We start from the raw sequence: 26,622 nt of genomic DNA, 5'->3' as shown, positions 1-26,622 counted from the left end.
CCGTATCACATCCATTTTTGAAGATTAGAGACCTTGGAAAAATAAGAGAAAATAGAGGGGGGAAAAACCCTTTGACGGTAGGATGTTCTATGGTTTAGCCGACAACTGGACCGCTACCTTCCAGTATTTCCGTCATTTGGTTTTGCAGTGTGGGCAACTCCCCCGGAAGAAGACGATTGGCTGCGTGACTGACGTATGCAAAGTACTGTAATAATAATATTATTAATAATAATAACCTCTATTTGTATAGCACTTTTCCTGCAAACGTTGCATACTACTGTATGCACTTCGCAGCATCACGAAACGTGTATTGAAGTACCATGTTGAATTGCATGAATTACAACATTAATTATTCAATTCATGTTAAGCCATATAATATTAACACTTTTGGACACAATACGTGTAGGTATTGTGTTTTTGTAGGCACTGTAATGACATATTATAGCATGATTATAGCATGATTATAGCATGTCATTGGTTGTTGTTAGGTGGCTCGCGTCTGTGGTGTGGTGATGCTCACGCGCACTGTAGGCTATAGCCTTTCTCAACTGTATCGGTCCAGATACAAACTTCGGTGATCGGTCCAGCTATTTATGTATTATAGAAACTGTTTTAATGTCTACATTTCATAACATAAATAACCAATAGTAGCTTATGTAGCTAGACGACTACATTATCTTTTTATTTTACCAGTGTAGCTTAGCTACCTTTATTGAAAACAAATGAATTGGGTCGGGGGTTCAAGGTGAGTTTGACAGCGAAGCTAACATAAAGCTAATCTGCTAGCTGTTATGTTATAGATGCTAGCTGTTATGTTATAGATGCTAGCTGTTATGTTATAGATGCTAGCTGTTATGTTATAGATGCTAGCTGTTATGTTTTAGATGCTAGCTGTTATGTTATAGATGCTAGCTGTTATGTTATAGATGCTAGCTGTTATGTTATAGATGCTAGCTGTTATGTTATAGATGCTAGCTGTTATGCTTTTTTCCCAGTAACAAGTGAGGAGGAACAAATACTAGAAAACTCCTTCTCAAACCATACGCTTAAATAGTCAAACGAAAGTCTCCACACGGTGGCAAGTTTATCTATTCTAGTTCTAATACCAACCATGAGAAAATAAATGCCACATTATTCATTATGTTTTGATAACCCTTAATTACAGAAACCGGTTTATGATGAGAAATGACATGAAAAAGCAAAGGGTAAGTGCCACCCAAGGCCTATACTCAGATATTTTATCATAAGGCACTTCAGATAAGCAGATTTTGAACTAGGCCTTTGTTCTTTGACATGGTATGTTCACTTTTGTCAGGAATACTTTGAAAAGAAAAAAATGGAGAGCAAACGGCAACACTTGGGGATACCAACTTCCCCCAAAGGAGCCAGTTCCGCTAGTATGGACCTGGTTACATTACTCATAGTCAACCAGATTGCATCAAAGAAAGAAAACAGTGGTGAGTTCAGTAGGTGCTTTATTGCTTAGCCAGAGTAGATCATGTAGCACTAACATTTAAATAGGACTCCATAGTTAAGCCTATAACATCATTTATTTTGGGGGTGGCTGTGGCGCAGGAGGTAGAGTCGCCGTCTAATGATCACAAGGTTGGCAGATCAGCGGTTCGAGCCCCGGCAGGCCACATGTTGAAGTGTCCTTGGGCAAGACACTGAACCCCAAAATTGCTCCCAGTGAGTGAGCGGGCCAGTGCCTTGCATGGCAGCTTGCCGCCATTTGTGTGTGAATGGGTGAATGAGCGGCCGTTGTAAAGCGCTTTGGAGCAGCAAAAAAGGCGCTATAAAAGTGCAGTCCATTTACCATTTACCATTTATTTCAGATCAACCTAAAAGAACTCACCTCAATGATGTCAAAGTAGGTCCCAAATCCATGAAAGACGGGACCCCCTTGGAGTTACCCATGAGCCCTTGCTCCCCATCTCGGCTTTGCCTTGTGGAAAGCTTGCCTCACTACAGGTATCCATCCCTAAGAATAAACAGTATGTGGTTCCCAAATATTGACATGTCCTGTTTGAGAGGCCATACACATTTTCTTTTGATATGCCAAAAAAACTAAAGTTATTTAGCTGCATCTTACAAGGATCTGGCAGCAATAATCATAATAGAGATTTTATTATTTTCTAACCTATTTCTCTTCTATTTATGTATTGTAGTGTTCAGGCAGTGAAAAAGAGAAAGCACTGTATTCCACAGGGGTTTAAGTCTCAACAGGTTAGTCTAGTTTACTCCCATTCATGGCCTTCTTCGAAACAATTAACACAAAGAATTCAGATCCCTATGCTAATATTTACTTTGTGATCAATCAGTCTTGTGATGCACCATGACTAAAATGGTTACCCTCTTTAGCTTTCACCAGTGCTGGAGTCGAACCTTTCAGACAACAGTGCGTCTGACTACAAGCATCCTATACCAGATACCCTGAGTCCCTTCTCCTCCTCCTCCTCGTCAGTGTCCTCTTCAGGCTTGTTCCCCCTCCAGCAGAGGGTTCAGACACAGGCACACTGTTCACCTCGTCCCTGGGACGCCTCTGTAGCAGAGCCAGCCCAGGTACCTCTGAGAGGATGTTCATATCGATATGAATGGGAGTGACTTTGGGGTCCACTCACATTATGTATACATGGAATGAAGAACATACACCTTTTCATTTTCATTTCATGTTTCCTTTTCATTCAGCTTCCACTCACATTATGGCAAAGTTAAGTGTAATACACAAGTTTGGGTTTAAAGTACAATTCTGATGAATGATAATCCCTTATGCAAATTAAACCTGTATCTTCATTTTCCCGCAGGGTTCCCGCGCTGGTCTTAAAAAGCCTTAAAGTCTAAAATCCATCAATCCGATTTATAAGGCCTAAAACGGTCTTAAATGCAAGGGATTTTTAAAAATCGTTCTAAAAGATGAGGTGCTAGGTCTTAAAAATGGGATGAGCTTGTCCTGCAAGGAAGCTTTTGTGCACTTTGTTCTCTTCACGTTGAAGTGACTTTCTACAGTTAACTGTTAATGTTAATAAATTAACTTTTGAGTAATTATGGGACTTATTTATTTTATATAAATTATCCTTCAGACTTTTTTGTCTGTATGGCAGTGAAATCCCTAATTTCATCACCTTGAGGATGACAAAAAGCTATATGGTGTCACGATAGGTCTAAAATTCTATTCAAAGAGGTCTAAAAAGGGAATCAATTTGACTTGTTGAGACTTGTTGATTTTCTGCTGCATGGTTTCCTTTGTAGTTTAGGCCTTTCTCTCAACCCGGAGGGAGGAGAGAGAGCCCTACTTGGGCTGCCGAATCTAACGGATCCCAACAACAGCCTCAGACGTCCTTAGTGTCCAGAGCCCTGTATGGAAGCACAGATTCTGAGTGAGAACTGAACTAAAAGCATATACTATCACCAACCTCTCTTCACACACCAATGAGATTGAGCTAAAATTATTATCCTCTATTTCCTGATGCTCACTTTTTTTCCTTTTTATTTTTGTAGTCGCACAAACCTGAAAGTCTGGCTTTCGAGACTATTGTTGTACTTAACACATCTCTTTAGTGGTAGTAAACTTGTGAGTTGGTCAATGGGTGTTTACCTGCTTACTCAGAAGCACAGACACCAGACAGCACACCATGGGCACAGCGGGCTTCACTCTCAACCAATCAGAGCATGAGGAGGAGCTTTTCCTCGACTTCAGCAGTAAGGAGTATGGAAGAGAAGGTAAAGGTTTTCACCACTATATCAACTTTGATGCACGTCTCTTTGTCAGTGTCCAGCAGGAGGTTTGAGTCTTTTTCTTTTGTTTCAATTGAATGTTGAAACTCATTTCAGCACCTTATTTTGGCCAGAGGACATCAAAGATATATTTGAAGGAGGAATTACCAACCACATCCTCAGGAACAGAGTAGGTTCCCCAAATTAAACTCTGCAACAAATGGTGGACACTTTTACAACATTATACATGACACATTCTGTATAATGGTCGTAATTCCAGCTGTTTGGTTTATCTTCCTATGTTGTTAGAGATTTGAAAACATCACAGAGCAGGGGCCCTGAACCTGATTCACTGACTCAGGTAATTGCAGTACAGTATATCATAAGAAGTAGTCTAGTGCCATCTTGTGGTTATATTGATACACAATCTCAACACTGCTTGTTGTGACTACAAAGGAACATTCATTGACATGACTTGTTTCATTGTAACATTTGTGTTTTTAAACAGGCTTCCAACTGCACTGATTTCAGCTCATGTAAGTTTTCTAATTATGTAGCAACACTGTACGCAGCCTGAAATCTTCTGTTCCCTGGACACAATCATACTGATGGAAAGTAAATGAGTAGCTTTGCCCTCAGCATGTCCTGGACCCAACCGTGGACCTATGGAATGCTCTGAATCGCCAAGCTACTCTCCAAGAGAAGGGTACTTAAGTTCAGACTCTGAGGATGTAAGTAAACGAGAACTAACACTCCCTGTTTGGTACCACATGCCATCAGTAATGGGAAGCTTTTCATATGCAATGGCGTTATATTCCAATGGAAATATGTTTGTGTATCTCTCTCTAACCTCATATTTGAATGGCATACACGGAGGTGGAGGACTGCCACCTGTGTCTTCAGGTTCAGGGTGGTCCCTCACACACAGAGAGGCCCCTCTGTGAGGAGACCCCCGGCCTAAACCAGGCGTCAAAGTGGACGCCACAACAAGGTCCCTCTCAAGCCATGGCTTTCAACTCACCCAGTCGATGCACAGGGCACTGTGGCAGTGAGCAGAGAGCTGTAGTGATTTCACAGGTGACATGTGCAGGAGACTACAGTCAGACTAGGAGCGTCAACGGTCAGTTTGTGCCGTCTCAGCATCCATCGGCTGAATCACACAACTCTGAGGTCCAACGCAAGATGGCGTCTGCCCGAACACGTGACATGGGAACACAGACTGTCATCAACCTGACATCTAAGACATCGGACGCTACAACTCAGTGCAGTTTCGAACTGGATCTCAAAGCTGACAACCCCACAGACTCCGAGTTCCTCAGTGATACTGTTGACAGTGTAATACTGACTACGACCACCAGAGGGCACGCAGGTTACAGAGATGGAGCTCCGAGGCCACCGAGAACACTTGGAGCATCATCAGACAGAGCAGGAGAGGAGCACACGCCCTTGAGGAAATTAATAACAACACCACAGGCTGGGCACCCATCAATCACCCCTCTAAACAAGTTCCCTCACAACATGGAAGGCAGAGTGTGCATGCAGAGACCGTCAACTCCCATTCGAGATGCTCTTCACGTCAGCAATGTGCAAGGTATAAAAATAGCAAGTCAGTGATATATAACCCAAGGCAGGTAATTTCTTTATCTATTAAGTCTAAATTCATTATTGTCTTGACCTAGGTTATTTCTTAATCAGTGCAAACTAAATCTGGAGTGTTATTGATAGATGATAATAGATCAGGCTAATTAGTGGATTTATTTATTACCATTTATTATTGTTAATGTTTGCTTAGATATTTTAATGCTGGCATTCATTTGTTAAAGTTAACTATTTATAGCAGGAGGGCACTGACAATGGTTTGATTTGTATTGTTGATTTTCCTCCAGATTTAGTTGAGGACGATGGAAGCCAGAGCATTGAAAGAGGACTGCAAGACCCTGTGGAGAATCTGCCTCTTGTGAAAGACCTCTCTGAGGGGAGGGAGGAGGCTGAAATAGCCGACATTCTGCTCATGTTGAAGCGGAGAAAAAAGGAGTGAAAAGAAATGTTGAAGTGTAGGAAAAGAGGATATGTGCTTGCCTATGTATGTGCTAATCTGTAATGGTATTGTCAGCACTACTCTTTCACACAAAATGTGTCAGTTCTACATTTATCCAACGTCTCCCTGAGGTTTAAAATAAGTGAATTAAAACAAAGCCAGACATTTGGAAGATAATTAGTTAGTTTTAATTGTTTCCCCAGATACATATTCAAGTGTTCAAGATTTCATGAATATATTCAGTTTTTATAGAATATAAATTCTAGCAAAACATTTACAGCAACAATAATCAAATGTACTTTACAGCACTGATAAATATATTTGTTTTTCTTTACTAGTTCTTCATAAACTGTAGAAACACTGCATTTAATTGTTTCACATAGAAAAGATTGCACCCATTCACCATAAACACACGTTGGATGTCCCCATTTGGAATTAAAGCAAAGGCAATATATAACACAATGGGTTGTCAAGGGTTGAGCGTCTTTCCTTAATCATAGTGCATTCTAAAATTACAATATCTGGTTGACACAATATTCCATGTACAATTCTGTTTTACATAACGGCAATGTCACGTCAATGAAGGTGATTGCAATAAAGCACTCTCTATAAAACTAGTCTATGATGATAAAGGGGAAGACATCTGTCCTCCAGTGAACCTCTGGTTGAGTCTTTCTACCATCTCTTCTGTCTGGTCAAAAAGTGAAATACTCTCATTCTATTCTAATGAACTGACAATCAACAGGGATCAACCGTAAACTAAAAACACTCATTACTGAGAACTATAGGGAACCTGTCTGCATTAACAGTCATCAAACAGACAGGTTGTAACACAAGGACTGGAGTGAGCACCTGTAGGTCACAGGCCATAAGAACAGCATCATAACTTTGTGTAGCTGTGATTTCAGTAAAGGAAAACGTTATCTAATTCAATTGCTATATATTTTTGTTTCATCACAGATAATACACATACTTTAATCTCTGTATTGTTATTATGTCCTCTACTTTCAGTAGTCTCTGCTACACACACACATTATGTGTACTTGACTAACAAGGTGTAACCTCACAAAGTTTTACAATATCATATAAAACGACGTCGGCAAGTACAGTACTCCTCGACTTTTGAGAATATGATAATCCAACTCTTCCACATGAGTGATATGGATTTGCGATTTGTACATAAGGCTATGGAGGAAGACGAAAGTAAAATGTGGAGAAAATACGACATTCCAACATTATTTTTGAAAGAAATACACGTTTAAAAAAGCAACTGCGTGTGTTACATGGCATTAACATACTGGCCATTTCACTGATGAGGGTCGTTTTTTTTCTCTGATGGACAACGAGCAGAAACCCAGGTGGCTAGACTATACACTATCAACGTAATGTTCTGAAATTTAAAAGGCTAACCATGGCCATTAGTCAACTCCTTCATAATGTCACTTCAAAACTGGCGTCAATGTCTTGGGTAACATAGACTGGAATACATTGCTGTACAACCCAAGCTTTTGGCCTACTAAGGACGACATACTGTAGAGTCAGGTGCTAATGTAGCTAATTAACAAAGTAAAACCATACCAAAGCAAGACAACTTCTTCGGACAAAGACCAAGTGACTGACAACCCGTTTGTGATGCTACAAGCTGAGACAACAGTTTTACTGAGATGTGGTTCATATAGAAAGGCATACTGGTATCAACACTGAATATATCACAACCCCCTCTGATCTGAACAAATGTTATGTCCCATTCAGTGGACATTTGGTGCACTACACTACGGTTTTGTCTTTAATCAAAGAGTATAATTATCTTCTCATGTTGTAGGAAAAAGGCAATTGTTTTGCTAATCCTGTTGGTCTACCTCACAAATGAAAAGTCCTAATGAACTGTATTGTATGTATGCAGACGTGTTGATCAGAAGCAGGTGGATAAGAGGTAACCTAACCTGATTGAGAAGCAAACCAAAAGATATGAGAATTATGTGAGGTTGTAGGCTAGGGGGATGGGACAACATGAAGGGGCTCTGAGTCACCAAGCAGAGAAAATGGGTGTTTCTAGGATGGCCAACATCATAGACACTAGGCTAGGCTAGGCCACGCTACTCCACATCAGATGCGTCGTTGTCAGAGAGGTGGTAGTTGCTTCCTTTAACCCTGATGTACTCCACCTGCCGCCCCTCGTCTGAGTCTGTGACGCCGCAGGAGCAGAGCTGGCTCTCGAACAGGGACTCTATCTCCTCCAGCCTCCGGCCTTTGGTCTCAGGCAGGCAGCCGTAGATGAAGAGGGTACCCAGCAGAGCCAGGCTCGAGTAGAGGAAGAACGCCCCTGCGGACGCAACAGGTGATCTGTCATCATTAAGCACCAGGGAAAAAACTACAAGCATCGACTCAGTCAGGGCTAGGTTTTCTCCTCACCGCCCACCACACTAGCTGAGCAGCAAAATGTCTAGTTATAACTTGGGAGGTCTTGCCCTTTCCTTTATACATTAGATACACATTGGAGAGCACTGCAGTGAAAGTATCAGTTACAGTGAACATGAATTGTGTTCTGCTCCTACAGTACATTAACCTCACACCCCTGTAGGACTGTACTTATCCCTCCCAGGGAAACGGTACTGGGCAAAGCAGTGTGAAATGACATACAGTACGGCACATTAGCCTCATACATGGATACATGCAGACATAGGCATAGTGGGGCGGCTGTGGCGCAGGAGGTAGAGCTGGCGTCTATGCGCATGAGCGGAAGTTGAACAGGTGTGTTTGGACTGAGAAAAGTTTGAGCGTGTCTTTTGAAAAAAACATTATAATAACATCTTTATTTAAGCGAGTTAAGGATTTTGAGTACCCCGACAGCTTCGTGCTGATCGGGGGCTTCTAAGGACGGACGACATGGCAACGAACAACGCGAATGGAATGGACGACGATACAAGCAACACGGACAAACGGTATGAAGCAAGTTTGACGGTGGAAGTGCGACTGGAGCAAGGAAGTAATATAACCATGATGGAAATGTTACGAGGCATAAAGGAGGTGTGTGGAAATGTGGAGGGCTGTCGGGATAAAGGAGACAGGAAATATGAGATCACGCTGGCATCGAGGAGAGGGAAGGACAAGCTGGTGGATGGTTTCATGATAAAAGACGTGAGAATAATGGGAAAGGACTTGGCGGTGGATGAAATGGTGGTCTCGTTTTTGCATCTCCCGGTATATCTGAAGGACGACGTGATCAGGTACAGGCTGGAGTCGTGGGGGGTGAAGGCGGTATCACCTATCAAAAGAAAGACGTGGCCGGGAACGGACATTGCAGACGGGACGAGATACATGAAGGTGAAGTTCACCGAAGAGGTGAGGTCTTTGCCCTATTCTACCAAGTTTGAGACCCTGGTTGGAGTGGATCACTTTAGGGTGATTCATGATAAGCAGGTGAGGGTATGTAGGCTATGTATCAAACCAGGACATGTAATCCGAGAATGCCCGGAGTTCGTATGCTACAAATGCAATAAACAAGGACATTATGCACGTGAATGCATGGGAAGGAGATATGATGGAGGAGAGAGAGTGAGCAGTGATGAGGAGGAGGAGGAGGAGGAGAAGGAGGAGGAGAAGGAGGAGGAGAAGGAGGAGGAGGAGGAGGTGGTGGAGGAGGAGGAGGAGGGGGACGAAGAAGAGGAGATGGAGGGAGAGGAGGAGGAGGTGGTGGAGGAGGAAGTGGTGGAGACACAAGGAGAAGGGGGGGAAAGGAGCCATGAAGATGTGACGGAGGGAGGAGGACAAGCTGAGGTGGTGGAGGAGACCCAGATGGAGCCGGAAGTGGAGAGAGGAGCGGAGGGGCCTGGTCCGGTGGAAATGGAGGGTAAAGAGAGAGAGGAGATTGGAGCCAGCCTAGACAACGCAGTAAGGGATGGAGAGATGGATGAGGCAGGGCCTTCAACAGAGGGCGTGGGGAAAAGAAAAGGTTCCGATGAAGGACTATATGCGGATGTACAGAGGGTGAGGACAAGATCAGGAAGGGGTGCAAAAGGTGCACAAGGGAAGAAGACTAAGGTAGGAAAATGACATGGCGGTGTACATGATCTTTTTCTTTGTAATCTTGACGATGGTCAGGGTTGTTGCTGTCAACACAAATGGACTCAGGGATAGGAAGAAGATGGAGCTTGTGTTGGCAGCATACAGAGAGGAGATTATATGCCTCCAGGAGACGCATTGGACAGAGGATATAATGGAAGATGTAAGAAGGAGGTGGAATGGACAAGTTTATGTGAGTAATGGAACTGTGTATGCTTGTGGGGTGGCTATTTTGGTAAAGAATGGGGTAGTGAAAAATGTAAGGAATATAATGAATGACAATGAGGGAAGAGTGGTGGGAGTGGGGTTCGAATATCAAGGGATAGAGTATGCACTATATTGTATATATGCACCAAATGTGGACAAATATAGGAAAGTTTTTTTTGAATCTTTGAAAGAGAAATGTGTTGGGAATTGTATTATGGTTGGGGATTATAATGTGGTGGTGGACAGGTTAGATGTAACAAGGGGGGTGAAATTTAGGAATGATCCGTCACGCCCAGTATTGTTAGAAATGATGCGCACAAGAGGAATGGTGGATATATGGAGGGAGGGGCACCCTGATGCACAGGTTTTTTCAAGGAGACAAATGGTGATGGGGGTTTTGAGACAATCAAGGATCGATTTATGTTTAGTGAAGAGGGAGGTGAGGCACCTGGTTGGAAGGGTTGAGTATCGGTTTATGGCCTTTAGCGACCACGATGCTCAGTCTTTCCAGCTAGGTGCGAGGAACGTAGGGGGAAGAGGAGGGACATGGTGCTTTAATGCAAGTTTACTGAAAGATATACGTTTTGGGGTGATAGTAAGAGAGTGTGTGAGTGTTGCTATGGAAGACCAGATGTATGAGAGTGATGTGTGTGTGTGGTGGGAAGGGATGAAGGATAAATTAAAAGCTGTAATAATAGCATTCGCAAAACTGAGAGGGAAAGAGAGGGTGAGGGAGGAAAGAGATTTGCAGAAAAGGTTAGCAATAGAACAGGAGAGAGTTGATAATATTCCAGGGCATGATTTAGCAGAGTATTTGAGAGTGAGGGAAGATTTGAGGGAGCTAGAGAAGAGAAAGTGTGAAGGTGCTTTAGTAAGGAGTAGGGCAAGGTATGTGGTTGAGGGAGAAAGGAGTACAGCATTCTTTTTAGGTTTAGAGAAGAGACAGAAAGAGAAAGGGAAAATTAAGGAATTAGAGAATGATAAAGGTGAAATAATAACAGACTTAGTGGGAATAATGGATACTGTGCAGTCATTTTATACAGACCTATATACATCTGGGGGTGTGAATGAGGAATGTATGAATAAAGTATTAGAAGCAGTGGAAGCTAGGGTGACAGAAGAAGAAGGGAAAATGTGTGATGCAGACCTAAGGGTGGAGGAGGTTAAGACAGCCATCATGGGGTTAAACCCAAATAAGAGTCCGGGTTCGGATGGGTTGACGGCTGAATTTTATAAAGCTTTTGTTGACATCCTGGCCCCTATATTGTGCAGAGTGTATACGTGTATGGGGAATAAAAGGGTTGTTCCGGACTCTATGGGTTTGGGGGTGCTCACATTATTGTATAAGGGTAAAGGGGACAGGAACAAATTACAGAATTATAGAGCATTATCATTACTTAATTGTGATTATAAAACCATAGCAAAAGTATTAGCAAATAGATTGAATAAAGTAATGAAAAACATGATTGCACCTACCCAGGCCTATGGAGTCCCAGGGAGGGATGTGGCAGAGAATATGTGCACATTAAGGGATGTTGTGAAGGACATGAGGGAGGAAGGGGGTTTATTGTTATCTTTGGATTTAAATAAGGCTTTTGACAGGGTGGAACATGTTTTTTTATTGAAAACAATGGAACATTTTGGGATTGGGACTGTTATGAGGGATTGGATTGAACTATTATATAAGAATGCAAGAAGTAAAGTAAAGATAGATGGATTATTGACTGACTCCTTCCCTTTGGGGAGATCAATAAGACAAGGGTGTCCACTGTCAGCATTGCTATATAGCATATCTGTGGAGCCATTGGCAGCGTATATTAAGCAGGAGAAAGAAATTAAGGGAATAAATATGCCGGGGGGAGGAGTTAGCATAATCCATCAATATGCAGATGACACGACATGTACTGTCAGGGATGTAAATAGTGTGAACAAAATAATGGGGTGTGTAAACATATATGGAAAGGCTTCTGGTGCAAAAGTGAATGTTGACAAGTCTGAAATGTTGTGTATAGGGGGAGTGAATACAGACAATTGTGTTTTGGATTTGAAAATTGTAAAGGGGATGATAAAAGTGTTGGGGATATATCTTGGAGAGGATGACAGGGAGGCTGTTGATTACACATGGACAGGGGTTTTGAATAAAATAAGAACAACATTGAATTATTGGAAGCAAAGGAACATGAAACTGAAGGGAAAAGTTGTAATTGTTAATGCACTGTTAATGTCAAAATATGTTTATGTATTAGGAGTATTGAATGTACCAGAGTGGGTTCTAAAAGAAACCAGGATGTTAGTGTCAGATTTTTTGTGGAGAGGAAAGGGGGTTAAAATAGCGTATGATGTATTAGTAGCAGATTATGATAAAGGAGGGTTGAAACTGGTAGATTTGGAAGTAAAGATGAGGGCAATGAGAGTCAGAACAGTAAAAAGGTTTTTGTATGGGGAGGAAGGACATGGATGGAAAGGATACTTTAGGGAATGGGTACATAGATGTGGGAGGTGTGGGGATTATGGGTTGTTGATGAGCTTTAAAGTACGGATGTATGATAGGGTGCCGGAATTCTATAAAGAGGTGTTTAAAGCCTGGGGTAGTTTTTTGCCTCAGGTAGGATATGAGTGTGAGAAGAGAGGGGAGATACTAAATGTTCCAGTTTTATTGAACCCTGTAATAAGAAGAGAGGGGAAAATGTTAGAATCTAGGAGTTTCTGCAGGGCAGGACTGATTAGAGTAAGGGATTTTAGGTATGAGGTAGTGCCAGGGTTCCTATCAGAGCAGGCAATTATAGAAGTTGTTAGGGAAACAGATGAGGAGACGAGAAGGGGAGAAATAGTGAGCATGTATAATAAAATAAAGCAGAGTATACCAGGGGAGTGGGTGAGTAGGTTAGATAGGGAGTTAAAAGGGAAGGAGCAAACAGAGTTACCTAGGTTAAGACTAGGGAAAGGGGAAACAGTGCGGGACTTCTCAGCGGTTAAGGTGAAGGAGTGCTACTGGGCACTGTTGGAGAGCAGAGTGAAGGAGCCTGCGGCAGAGAAGGTGTGGAGGCAGGTGTTCCCAGGATTGGAGGTGAAGAACATATGGAGGAATTTATTTTTAAAATATAATAGTTTAGAATGTACTCATTTTGATTTTATGCTTAGGCATAACAGGGTTTATACTAAGGTGGTGTTGCATCAGGTAGACAGAACAGTTTCGAGGGAGTGTGATGTGTGTGGGATACAGGATGAGAACTTAATGCACATGCTTTTTGAATGTAGAGAAATGAAGGGATTCGAAGAAAGGTTGAAAGGACTAGTGAAGAAGCATTGGGGGGTGGAGGTGGTGGGGATGCAGGAGTGGAGGAGGATGGTGGTTTTTGGGGTGGAGGGAAAGAGAAGGGGAGTGAATATATGGTGTTTAAATTATGTATTATCACAGGCTAGGTATGCAATTTATTTGAGGAGGAATTTAGCAAGATTTGAGGGAAAGTGGATAACGGTGTGGAAAGTCTTTGAGGGATTGATCAGGAAGAATGTGGGACTGATGCACAAGACAGGGCAAAAAGATTTTGAGAAGTTGTTTATTAGGGATTGTGGGTTTATAAGAGTGGTGGTGGATGGAGGGTTGGAGTTTGATTTAGATTTTTGAAGATGTTTTGTGTGTTGCATTCATTTGTTATTGATTTATGATAAAGGGTTATCTTGGTTATGAAGGACTGACTGAATAATAGATGGATGCATCTCATACCAAAATGGTATGGGTGTGTTTTGTTTTTATCTATTGGTTTTTAATTTATTTTATTTGAATTAGAATACAATGAAGGCTATAAAATGAACATGTATGAATATGTATAGCTATGATTGTATTTAAAAGAATATTTTTATAATAAAAGATAAAAAAAAAAAAAAAAAAGAGCTGGCGTCTAATGATCGCAAGGTTGGCTGGTTGGCGGTTCGAGCCCCGGCAGCCCACATGTCGAAGTGTCCTTGGGCAAGACACCGAACCCCAAAATTGCTCCCAGTGAGCGGGCCAGCTCCTTGCATGGCAGCTTGCCACCATTGGTGTGTGAATGGGTGTGTGAATGAGAGGCCATTGTAAAGCGCTTTGGAGCAGCAAAAAAAAAGGCGCTATTTACCATTGACAGTCCATTTACCATTGATACCGATTCCATTATTGATTCTGCATATCGGGTCAATTCTTTATCGATTCCTGATAAATTTTCTGTGTGTGGAAAAAAAGTACACAGGTTTTCAGTGTCAACACAGATGTATAATATCTGAACATGACATATAATGGAAAATAAATGTAATGTTCCTTTTCTTTAAAGCATATCACTTTGTAAACAAATATAAAACTGATAAACTCAACAATTCTTCTGCAGAAAAATGTGCATGTCTGCTTTCTCTGGGAGGATCTGTAGCAACAGTCTGTCATTGTCTAAAATGGATGAAATGGGAGAATATTTGTACAGCATTCGTTTTCAATTAGCGTTTCTTAGTCAAAGAAAGAAATCTGCCGAGCTAATATTAGCATAGGATATTTACCCTCAGTAACGGACATGTTGCTCGCTTGGGAAGCAGTGGCACTCGTGCCTGTCAAAAACATGTAATTCCTGTAATTTTAGCCCATGTTGCCTCGAAAGATGTAACATATTGCTGGTGTTTCCACTCTTACTTGAAATTATAATTTTACAGATTTTACAATTAGCAATGTCCTTTTTGAAATTAAGCCATGTTTTATGAATGAATTATTGTATATGGGTGAATTAAAATTGCTATATAGAATGAATTACAGTGGAAATGTGTGGGATTTTGAATATAAGTTGATAATGGCTAGCCAATCAAGTCAGGTGGCTGAATGGCTGCCATGCTCACCCGGTCATGGCTGCAGGTGGTCAGTCTAGCAGAGTCGGACGGGTCGAGGAGGAATAGATAACCTCGGAGGCGTACGATTCCGATGCATCAAACAATTTGGAACCGGTTCTCCATTCCCATCCCTAGTTGTGTATGGATCTTTCACGGTTCTTTAAGTCTCTGAACGACAGCAGAACGGATTGTGTTTGTGAAAGCTGTTTATTTAAAGATGACACCATGAGGGAATTACAATCAGTTGTGGGATCTGAACAGGTTGTATTAGATGACTTTAGATTCAACTTTATTGTCATTGCAGAGTACAAGTACCAGACAACGAAATGCAGTGGCATGATTTTGGCATTATTGTGGCATAGTTTGGTATTTGAACGTGGTGTGTGCTGTTTGGCCTTCTGCAGGTGCAGTAAATGACATGGCCACTCACCCAGGCTACTACACAGAGCTGGTGGAGCAGTCCCTGGGCACCAGCACCCTGGCCACAGACGAGATAGAGAAAGACCTGCACCGTTCCCTCCCCGAGCACCCGGCCTTCCAGAGTGACACGGGCATCTCCGCCCTCCGGCGAGTCCTCACCGCTTACGCCTACAGGAACCCCAAAATCGGCTACTGCCAGGTACGAGGCTGGTCGTGACGTTAGAATTATAAGGTTCTATCTCCATTTTTGTCAAAATTGAGTTTTTTTACATAATCTGATCCATTAGGTGTTTATTAATGCCTGTTTGGTGTTATTTTAAAAATGTTGACATGTTTGAGTTAGTAATTCATAAAATACAAAGGTTCCATCTCACAATGGAATGTAAAAACGTTGACGCTCAATATCTCTGAACTACCCTAAACGGAGATAGAACCTTATAATTCTAAACTCACGTGGTGTTAAACCCCTTATATTAACCCCCCTCTGTCTATTAAAAAAAAAAAAAACTCCAAACATCCACACAAAAAAAGCCCATCCTTACCCGTCTCCTGACCTGTCTGTTGTGAAGGCCATGAACATCCTGACGTCGGTGCTGTTACTCTACGCCAAAGAGGAAGAGGCCTTCTGGCTGCTGGTGGCCGTGTGTGAGAGGATGTTGCCTGACTACTTCAACCGCAGGATCATCGGTGAGGGGTCGTGTCACACACGTTTGATTTTAAACCTCCTACTGTTTAGTAGCGAACACTGTGGGGACCCAGTTTGCTAGAACAAATAGTGTTGAGCAGAGCAAAAAAAGACCTTACTGTTTCTTATTGTGTACTGTTTCTTATTGTGTGTATTACAAAGTAAAGACGACCGACATTCCTCCAATTTGAAAATGTTTTACACACACACACACACACGTGTCAGTGTGTTGACTGCAATTATGTTCCGACTGCCATTTGGGCCTTGTGTTGCTGGGAATGGCTGAGTGATAACCTGTGTCTTGTGTTTCCTCAGGTGCGCTGGTGGACCAGGCCGTGTTTGAGGAGCTGATCCGAGCGCAGCTCTCGCAGCTGACGGAACACATGACAGACCTGACCTTCTTCTCGTCTGTCTCTCTGTCCTGGTTCCTCACTCTGTTCATCAGCGTCTTGCCCATCGAGAGCGCCGTTAACGTGGTGGACTGTTTCTTCTACGACGGCATCAAGGCCATCTTGCAGCTGGGGCTGGCGGTGCTGGACTATAACATCCAGGGCCTGATTAGCAGCCACGACGATGCCGAGGCAGTCACCATCCTCAACAGGTCAGTGTCAACAAGAGACCAGGTTCTGACGCCTAAATGACACATCCGCCCTTACCTCAGCGGCGTGTAGGGGTGTAACGGATCACCTGACTCACGGATCGGATCGTGTCGCGGTTTCTGAGTCACAGATCGGATCATTTTTGTTTCTAAAACCTGCTTTTTCCTTGAATTCTGTAAAAACACCACTTTTATTGTGTGAAACAAAAAACATTCAAAAAACATTCAAGATGTCAAAACTGGTCAAATATACATAACATATTCTACTGCATACTACATATACTACATATTCTCTGAAATACACATTCATCTTAAATTATAGTGCAGTAGGAGAGAGTGAATCACTGGGCTCTTTAAAGCAGACGAATAAACATGTTTTATGCCACTTTTAACTAAATAATAAAGTGAAACCTTCCCTTAAACATGGTATGACAAAAAATGGCTACATTATCAGAAGTTGTCGAGCTACCTTTTTCGTGCCTCCCGTCAACACACCAGGGTGATGTTGTGTCAAATGTGTGGCCATGCTTGACGTATTGCCTCTCTCATACGACTTTCTCGTTGCACAATTCCTACACACCGTAACTTTTGTATCGACCACCCTTCTTCCATCATTGTTATAATTGACAGAGAAGCCAAAGTGCTCCCATACATGGGATTTTAAATGACGAGGGAGGCCTTTCGAGTTCTTCTCCGCCGCCAACATTACTAGCACTCGCCATGATACACTTGTTGCTGTGGATTCCCATCTTCACGTGTAGTGAGTAAACAACAGATTTTTATTTTTATTTTTTTGCATTATCAACCTATCATTGCGCTTTACAGTAAAACAAAGCATGCAACTGTCGCGTCTATCTTTTCATGGCAACTCTACATTGTGATTTACAAGAGAGATTAACTAATACTAATACTAACTAAACTAATATTATTACTTGGTTACATTTTGCAATTGAACCGCGGTACACATGCCCTGCCGTGGGGGGGGGGGGGGGGGGCGATCCGTACGGATCAAGGATCAGCTGTGATCCGTTACACCCCTAGCGGCGTGTGTGCGTGGCGGAACTTTTACGGGCGCCATTGAGGTAAGGTAAGGTAGACGCAGCATGTGTCATTTAGCCCTGAGGGGATCAACTAAAGTCGCCGATTACAAATCACTCTTTATGGTTTCGGAAGCGAGATTCAAATAATCTCCTTCAGTTCCTTCTTTTAGGGGGTGTTCTCACTAGAACATTTTCTTCACTTGGAATCAGAGTTTAGGATCAAATTCGCTTTGCTCTGCGTCATTTGGAGCGGTGAGAACGCGCATTCGAAGTCGCTCCCGGAGCAAACAACCAACGCTTGCTCCGCTTGAAGAGGGTGGTTTTGCTCAGATTAGAAACGACGCACCCAGGCTGTCCATAGGAAAACAACAGCGCATGCGTGTTGATCTGGATAAGAGCGGGACGAATGGGCAATTTAAAAAAATTCGGACCAATCAACTACCACGTCTGTTGCTTCGATTGCGTATGCTACTTCATTTACATAAAGGGCTGTGAGAACGCAAATCAGATAAATAATTTATGCAACAATGCTCCCGGTCCTGATTCAGACTTTCATGTGAGAACCTTATTGTTTTCCCTGACTGGTTTTTTGACAGTGTGACCAACAAGGACAGTCCCCTCCCTCCCACGGTGCAGCAAGCGTCAGTGAGCAGCAGTGACAGGACGTCCCACCCCAAGGTGGACATCAGTGATCTCATCAGAGAGGCCTATGAGGTATGTTCCACCTAGGCTACCCATGAACCTCCTCTGGCGCTCATGGTGCTATGTTCAATGAGAGGCATGCAGTAGTTTTATCTTGTGTCATTTTATTCCAGAAATACGGAGATATACGGTCAGAGGAAGTCGAGAGCATGCGGAAAAGAAACAAACTTTACGTCATCCAAACCTTGGAGGACACTACCAAGCAAAATGTTGTGAGTGTCACATTCCGTGAAAGTGAAAATTCAGTTATTTTTTTTTCATTGCTTATTAATTATTATTGTATTTAGGATTAATGGAGACACTTTTTTCCAGCTTCGGGTGTCACAAGAAGTCAAGTTCAGTGCTTCCCAGCTCGACGGCCTTTACGTTACGCATTGTTCAAGGTGGGTGAAAACCGCTCAGTCCCTCTTTGAAGACATAATAAAACACCTCAGCTTTAATGTCCCCCCTTATGTGGACACATAACACTGACTGGCATGGAGATGGAAATGTGTTGAAAATAGACGATGCTCTATTAACCAATCACTGACTGAGATTGAAACTGTAAAAGTTCCTCTTCCAGAGTGAAAGCTTCTGAGGATCTGACACCGATCGAATGAAGAACACCAAGATGTTTCCAGTTACCTAACATTTATTACCGTATAGCATAGGAAAATATATTCACATTGTTAACTGTCTGGGGGGATGGGAATTTCTTCAATTCTCCTCTGTTTCCAGAGGCAACATTTCCTCAGCTGCTATTGGACCATGAACAGTCCAGCCCTGCTGCACCACGACCCCAGCCTGGCCTATCTGGACCAGTACCAGCTGGGCTTCCAGCAGTACAGCCTGCTGTTCTCCCTCCTGGAGCCCTGGTCCCTCTGCAGCAACAAGGACGCCCTCTCCCTCTGGGCCTTCCGTTTGATCGATGAGAACCAGGACGGCCTTGTCAACTTCAAGGAGTTCTGTTGTGCTCTGGGTAAGGTCACCTGAACGCCTGTTCTAACAAACCCCTCTCCCCTTGTCTGACCCTTACCCCCCCACCTCTGTGGTAAACTAGGTGTCACTAATCTAATCCTGGATCACCCTCAGGCAACCTTTCTCTCTATTTTCCCCCACTCATTGTGTTTTTCTTCCCATAGACATTGTGTACAGTGGCAGTTTCACAGATAAGCTGAAATTCCTGTTTAAGCTTCATCTTCCACCAGGTGAGTCAATTAGATGAGTTACTTCTCCGTCAACCTTGTTTACGTGTCATTCCTGGTCTATGATGCCTTGTAATCTGTGTTGACGCTTTGGTAAATATTTCCTTGGAAAAAGCTAATTTACTTCACCCTCTCAAGACTTTCCGCTAAACTAACTTCTAATCTCCACTATACAGTATATTTCATCCTGCCCTTCTATATTTTCTCTCAGAACAGTTGGCTTTGGTCTGTGTTAGCTGTCTGTCCTATAATACTGCATGCTCTCACTGAGGATTGCTTCTAGCGTTCACAGGTAGTCCTTCCCACTCAAAGGGCCAAAGACTTCCCCACTTTATTCCAATGACAGAAGACTTCTCCCACTTCAGTCGACTGACTGGTCAGCTTGCTCTGCTGTATTCCTTCTCCTCTCTTAACAATTTCACATTTTGGGCCTAACTCCTTTCATTGTGCTTGTTTTGATCTTTTTTTAACAACATCTTATCATTTGTCTGCATTTTGAACGATATGAAGTCGTATGGTTACTTTGAGGCAATTTAAAAGCAAAAAAAAATCTTCCTTTGCAGTGTCCGATCTACCAGAGGACGGTGTGATAAGAAAAAGCCCTGAAAGAGGTGACGCTTCTCTTTGACTATGCTCTTTGACTATGCTCTTTGAATTTTGCTTGAAACCAAATTCCCTTACACATTGTACACACACCATACTCGTGTCTGAACAGAACATTTTCCATAGGCAGAGGAAAAGTGGACCTGCAGGCCTACCTGAAGCAATGGCAAGACGAGATACTGAAGAAAGAGGAGAGCATCAAGGATTTACCCAGAATTAACCAGGTAAAAAAAAACAGTGTCCAGGGTAGTATCTATTATAAAGGTACACTCATGAACTTATAGTATCACTGTCACCATTACTATTCTTCTATTGCTAATCATTGGAAGATCCATCTGTATGCTCCTTATGTTTTGCTTTAATTTAGATTTTTTTGTTTTAGTTTTGTCTGTTCTGTTATTTTGCTTGTCATGTCTTCTGTGGTTCATAGGTCCTGTTGTTACTGTAGTTTTTGTCTATTTTATTTCATTCTTATTTTTTATTTTTTTTAAACAATATTTTATTAGAAGGAAGTACACAGTACAGCACTTATGGGTACACAAATAAGGAATGAAGGTCCTTCTATTTTTTCTTTTTCCCTATGTATCCACCCACCCATCAACCAAACACATATTGCCAATAGAAAATTAATAATAAAATAAAATAAATATATATATATTATATACATATAATAATAAAATAATAATAATAATAATAATAAAAAAAAAAATCTTGTTTTTTTTGTTTTGTTGAATGTGTTGTCTAATTGTCTTGTTATTGTATTGTTGTTGCATAGGACCCCCTCGAAAACGGGGGCTATTCCTAATAAAGCGATTTCTTATACGTAATCAGTCAGATGCAGGCTTATCTCTTGAACTGATCAGCCTCTCAATACGAGATAATGAATTATACTCTACCAGATTTAATTCACTTGCCATGTATTGATTTTTAATCCAAATATGCCGTGATTTTACATTCTGACTGCACAAACACATCATCTTCCAAATCTTACCATCCACCCGTCTCCCAATTGTGTCCTCAGGCTCAGTTCATCCAGTTCTCCAAGACTCTCTACAACTTGTTCCACGGTGACCCTGAGGAGGAGTCTCAGTACCGTGCGGTGGTCCGTGTGACCAGTCTCCTCCTGAGGATGGAGGAAGTAGGGCGGAGGCTCCAGGAGGCGGAGCCCAGCAGCCCTCAGGAGCTCACCAGCCCTGCACAGACTGCTTCAGAGGGGCTTCTGGCTGATGGGAACGCCTCTACCACCCCAGAGAATAGGTCAGACACCCCCGGCACCACCAGCACCCTGGAGGCAAGGTCTAAGTCACAGGAGGTGGAGTGGTCCTTCTCGTTTGAGCAGATCCTGGCGTCCCTGCTCAACGAGCCGGTCCTCGTGCGCTTCTTTGAGAAGCCTGTAGACATTCAGTCACGTCTGGACCATGCCAAGGGTGCCCAAGTGAAAGCCAAGGCAAACAAGTGAAGGATACACTGTAGGTCTAACCCTCTTTATCAAAGCCATTGATGTTCACTCTCTCCATCCTCTCTTGTGTTCTTTCACCTAGCCAGGTAAACAAGAACAGACTGTCAATCCCATTCACTGTCACCAACTGCAGAAATACACTTCTGGGAAGAAAAAAAAAATCATTCACACAAGTAAAGCGGATAAATATGTTGTGTTCTGTAGGTTCATTCTAGCCTGGCTCCATATCTAGAGTGTCCTGTCTAAGTAACAGGACAATGAAGCATTTTGTCTTCTTTTGGCTCTCTACTCCAAAACGTTGGATTTGAAGATAGTTGACTTAATTAATTGGTTTAATTAATGGGAGAATTGGCTTGACTGGTATTTCTGGTAAGTCAGGTGTGTTCATCACATGATTTGTGCAAGCATAAGAGAGCTGTCAATGTCTAGTATTGATTCTAGGCTTTTCGTGACGTTAGAATTATAAGGTTCTATCTCAATTTTTGTCAAAATTTTGTTTTTTACATAATCTGATCCATTAGGTGTTTATTAATGTGGTGTTATTTTTTAAATGTTGAAATGTTTTTGGTTAGTAATTAATAAAATACAAAGGTTCCATCTCACAAAACAAAATGGAATGTAAAAACTTTGACGCTCAATATCTCTGAACTACCCTAAACGGAGATAGAACCTTATAATTCTAAGCTCACGTATTGGTGTTTGTGAACATGAGGACCAAAGCGGGGTCAATGAAAGTCTAGGAAGCCTTTAAAAAAGTACCTAAAAAGCTTGCAGAGGTCTGGGAAAAGGTCTTGTGGACAGATACTACCATGTACCAGAGTGATTGCAAGTGGAAAGATTGGGGGGGAAGGATCTGCCTGATTTACAGCATACCACCTCATCTTTGAAACATGGTAGAGGGGGTGTTAATGTTAGGGCATGCATAGCTGCCACTACAACTGGCTAACTTGTCTTCATTTATGATGTAACTGCTGATGGCAGAATATATTCTGAAGTGTACAGAAACATCTTGTCTGCTCAAGCACAAGCAAATGCCTCCAAATTCATTGGATTGGGCGTCATCATACAGTAAGACAATGACCCCATACATACTGCCATGGCAACGAGAGTTTTTCAGGGCCAAAAAGTGTAAACAACTCAAGATCACCAGAGAAGATGCAGTTATTGCATGCAAAGGATTTTCAACCAAATACTAAACTTGAGTGCTTGATTTGGACATTTCATCAATACAGTATATTTATTTTTGTAAACGTTCTTTTTTGGTGGGGCAGTTCCACTAAGATTTGTTTCTGTTTTTATTGGATTGAGACAGAGAAAGACAGGAAGTAAGGAGGAGAGGGTATGTCAGCAGGCCAAATTCTAACCCATGCGGACATTGGCATATGTGTGCATTGTAGGCAGTGGTGCTAGACCTCTGGACCACCCCAGGCTGTGACATTTGATCATCTGTCCCATCACTTTTAGGTCCCCTGAAATAGGGGAACTATACATAAACGGTATTGTCATTCTGAATGGTGAAACACATATGTACACTATGATTAAAGAAAAGCTGAGAATCTTTACTTTGACTTTAACCTCAGTCAATCCAAACGTTTGGAGTGGACAGCCAAGAGAAGAAAAATACTTCATTGTCCCATTACTTACGCCGGCCACTGTATATGAGTTATAGCCAACTCCTCTGTTGTCATACCAACGATAGTCATAGGAGTTGGCTAAAGCAGTCTACACACCAGGAGCCAGGCGAGGTTCTTAGACCCAGGTCTCAGACCTGTCCTTTGCACACCAGCGAACCTGATCAAGCGTTTTGCTTTTGATGAGTGATTTTTCTCATGCAGCCTTAAATCTCTCAGCTAATCTCTCAGAAACACCAGCTTTTTTCACTTTAGGACGACTGGCAATGTGGCAAGACATATGAAGGGAGCAGCAACACATTCCAGGGGAGTCACTTGAAGCCATAACACGGAGGTCATATTTTGAAACAGGAACATGTAAATTCCATGTATTGTATATGAGAGCTTTACTGTTCCTTGTCTGTAATTATGTAAGTATTCAAGAATAAAGAGATTAAAGATGTGTCCTATAGAGGCATCTTTGTTATTGTATGTTCAGGTTAACTTTATGATGAAGGGTTAAGGCCAAATCTCTGGTGATTTATTTCTGAATGGGGCTTATGAAAATACAATAGGAACTTACTTGCTAAATGCCCAAAACACAGTTGACTGTCACCATTCTACTTTTCTGTTAGTACATTTCTTGAATGTTTGCCTTCGCTTGAATTCTCAAATGCAATTGTCTTGTTTGAGAGTATTGTGTGTGAGAGAGTAAGAGCATTGTCATTGCCAAGTCATGTCACTTTCAGGGCACAAAAAAAAAACGTGAGCCACTCACAGTAGCCACTGCTTTCAAAGGAAGACATAGTAATGCAATATTTCAATTATTTTATCATTCTTTTTTACAGTCTTAAAAGGAAAGTAGATGTGTGTGATAGACTTTAAACATGCCTGATGGTCGCTCTCTTTTGTTTGATATTGCATCATTTGCTTAAGTTGCAAAGTTGAAGGGATTAAAGATGTTTAAGGGATTTTAGTAAATAAAACATGTTATATTCATCATAATCATCATATCTTATCAAATGAAAATCTTGATATATTTGATTATTGTATAGATTTATGAGACCGCAGATGAAAACTATTTGACAGAGTATAACATCTAGTGGATACCCTGTTACACATTCCTTTCTATGTTTTTATTTTTATTCTTTTTTAATCTTTTTAAAATGCTAATGCATGACAGTGCATGGGAATGAACAAATGACGACAACAAATCATTCCAAATGCAAAACATTAGCTGGTTCTGAATGTCCTACTTTGTTTCTTAGATGTAGTGGACTGTAAAACTGGGAATTTTAGTCAGCATTTTTTTTTTTTTTAAACCCTGCTACAACCGCCTCTGTGTAGTAAGGATATTTCTACTTTAAATACAGTGATAAATGTTTATTTTCCAAATGATTGTGTCAAGACAATGAGAGCTGGATGAGCATTTCTTTTATATGGTCTGTACTTTCGTTGTTTGGTACCTGTACTGTAGCAATGACAATAAAGACCATTCATTCATTCATTCATTCATTCATTGAGTGTTCTTCCTCAGTGCCATCTGTGAGTAAAATCAACCTTGCAGTTGTAGTATAGTGAATAAACCCCACCTCTCACTCTTGATTAAATACTTGGCTAAGTAAATAAATACCTCTTAAATATCTTGTTATAATAGCTGCTAAGATTTTAGAAATATTTGCTTGACAGCACAATAACGTAAACAATATATAAATACTTTGCCGTTCTGTTGTCAGTAAAATCGATATCATAGGATGATGCTTAAGTGTTGGTAGTTAATTCTGTAGATAATTGCAGCACTGGTCGTCCTTGAGTATACATTTGGAAGGAGTTGGAATTCACCTGTAAACAAGTCCGCCCTTTCCATAATTTTTAGGCATGCTCATGTTACAGCAGCAACTTAAAACAATTATAGCAGAGTGCATCGACTTAACAAAAGTGGTAGTGTCAAAATCAGCTAAAGCAGGTGTTGGGTGATTGTTGTCTACCGAAACCCTCAGATGTTCACTCGAGGGGACCATTCATGCAAGAAACATGGCCTATAGGCCTTATTAGTAAGGCAATAGACATGTGGAGTCAGGTGGCTATGGAATAGCTGCAACCCCATAGGATAATGGTATATATTATCAGTGAAATATTGCTGTATTAGACATTACTTTTACCATAAAAGAGAGAAAAACATCACGCTTTTTAATTTCATAGCACAAATGTATTTATGCCAATCCAAGTAAAATTTAAATTTGTTCAATGTAATAATGTAATGGTCCCCATTTCAATAACCACAGCAAATGTAAATGCTTTCATTTGGTATGGTATGATGACTACAATACAATGTATGTGCTGCCTGGTTTATGTATTGTTGTTTTTCTGGAGGGGTGCGTTGGAATACTGTTTTCCAAGATTTGTTTGATCTGCCTGTGCCTACCACAAGTGACACTTTATGTGAATGTCAGAGAAATAAAAATGTTACCATGAAATCAAATAATCTAAACCTGTGTGGTGGGTTAACATAATTCACCCCCGGAACTATGGGTTGGGATTATTGTTTCCGTACGGAGGGTTAAGTGGGTGGTACTCGCGTTGTTACATGAGTGATATAGTTACTGCTTGAAGCATGTGGTCGCAGTTTGTGGGATTACAGATGACGCCACACGCTACTACCATGTCGTCTCGGCGCTGGGGAGCTCCACTGCAGCCAGAACGGTGGGCTTCATTACAGTTCCCCCTGCCCTGAATAAATATACAGCGTTTAAGGCTCTCCTCCTCAAGACCTTCGAACTATCACGGTCAGAACGAGCCCGACGTCTGTTCGCAATTCAGGGGCTGGGAGACAGCAAGCCTTCCCAGCACATGGACATGATGCTGAACCTACTAGGTACGGAGGAACCTAATTTTCTATTTATGGAACTGTTTCTTCGGCACATGCCTGCACATGTACAGACAGCGCTCGCTGTCTATATCTTGGCGTCATTTCATATGTTATGTTACTTATTTGAATGAGGTTTAGTTGAGTGAGTGGAGCAGTCTGTCAGTTGCTTCTGCAGTCGAGAGCGTGGCTGTGATTGTCTTATTCGACTGTTTCCTCGCGATAGCCATACATGTAGGCTGCGTTCGTAAATTTGCTCTGAGAGCGCCGGAGCGCACACTCGGTTCAACGTGATAAAGCGACCATGTAATTTGATTGGACAAGAGGCATTCCATGAGTGCTGATCAGATTTCAAGAGCAACTTTACGAACGCACCAATACATGTAGAAACCAGCCAATGAAATGTTTCACGTTGCTGTTTAGGTACATGCGTGCGATATCCCTCTGCTAAACCACATATTTTGAGGTAAACGCGATTTAAAGTTACAGTTAAGAAAATAATGGTTGAATCATTGTTATTTTACAATAAATGTGTACTAACTATATCAGACTTGGAGACAAATACCTATAGTTCGCAGTTGTATGCCGT

At 41.7% G+C, this 26,622-nt stretch overlaps 1 pseudogene across 1 annotated transcript; it reads left to right on the top strand.

The window, feature by feature from the left end:
* Positions 1 to 8,638: 8,638 nt before the first annotated feature.
* On the top strand, positions 8,639 to 21,602 carry LOC308164190 (TBC1 domain family member 8B-like; annotated as a pseudogene). The gene is made up of 13 exons: positions 8,639 to 9,182; positions 15,271 to 15,485; positions 15,856 to 15,973; positions 16,287 to 16,572; positions 18,158 to 18,323; positions 18,425 to 18,523; positions 18,624 to 18,694; positions 19,029 to 19,269; positions 19,433 to 19,498; positions 19,779 to 19,871; positions 20,059 to 20,106; positions 20,225 to 20,322; positions 21,120 to 21,602. The product of its transcript is annotated as a TBC1 domain family member 8B-like (transcript).
* Positions 21,603 to 26,622: the final 5,020 nt, after the last annotated feature.

Source organism: Nansenia antarctica (genome assembly GCF_963989245.1).
Source record: "Nansenia antarctica genome assembly, chromosome: 8".
Lineage (NCBI taxonomy): Eukaryota > Metazoa > Chordata > Actinopteri > Argentiniformes > Microstomatidae > Nansenia > Nansenia antarctica.
Note: the sequence above shows the minus strand (reverse complement) of the source record. Positions and strands in the feature narration are given on the sequence as shown.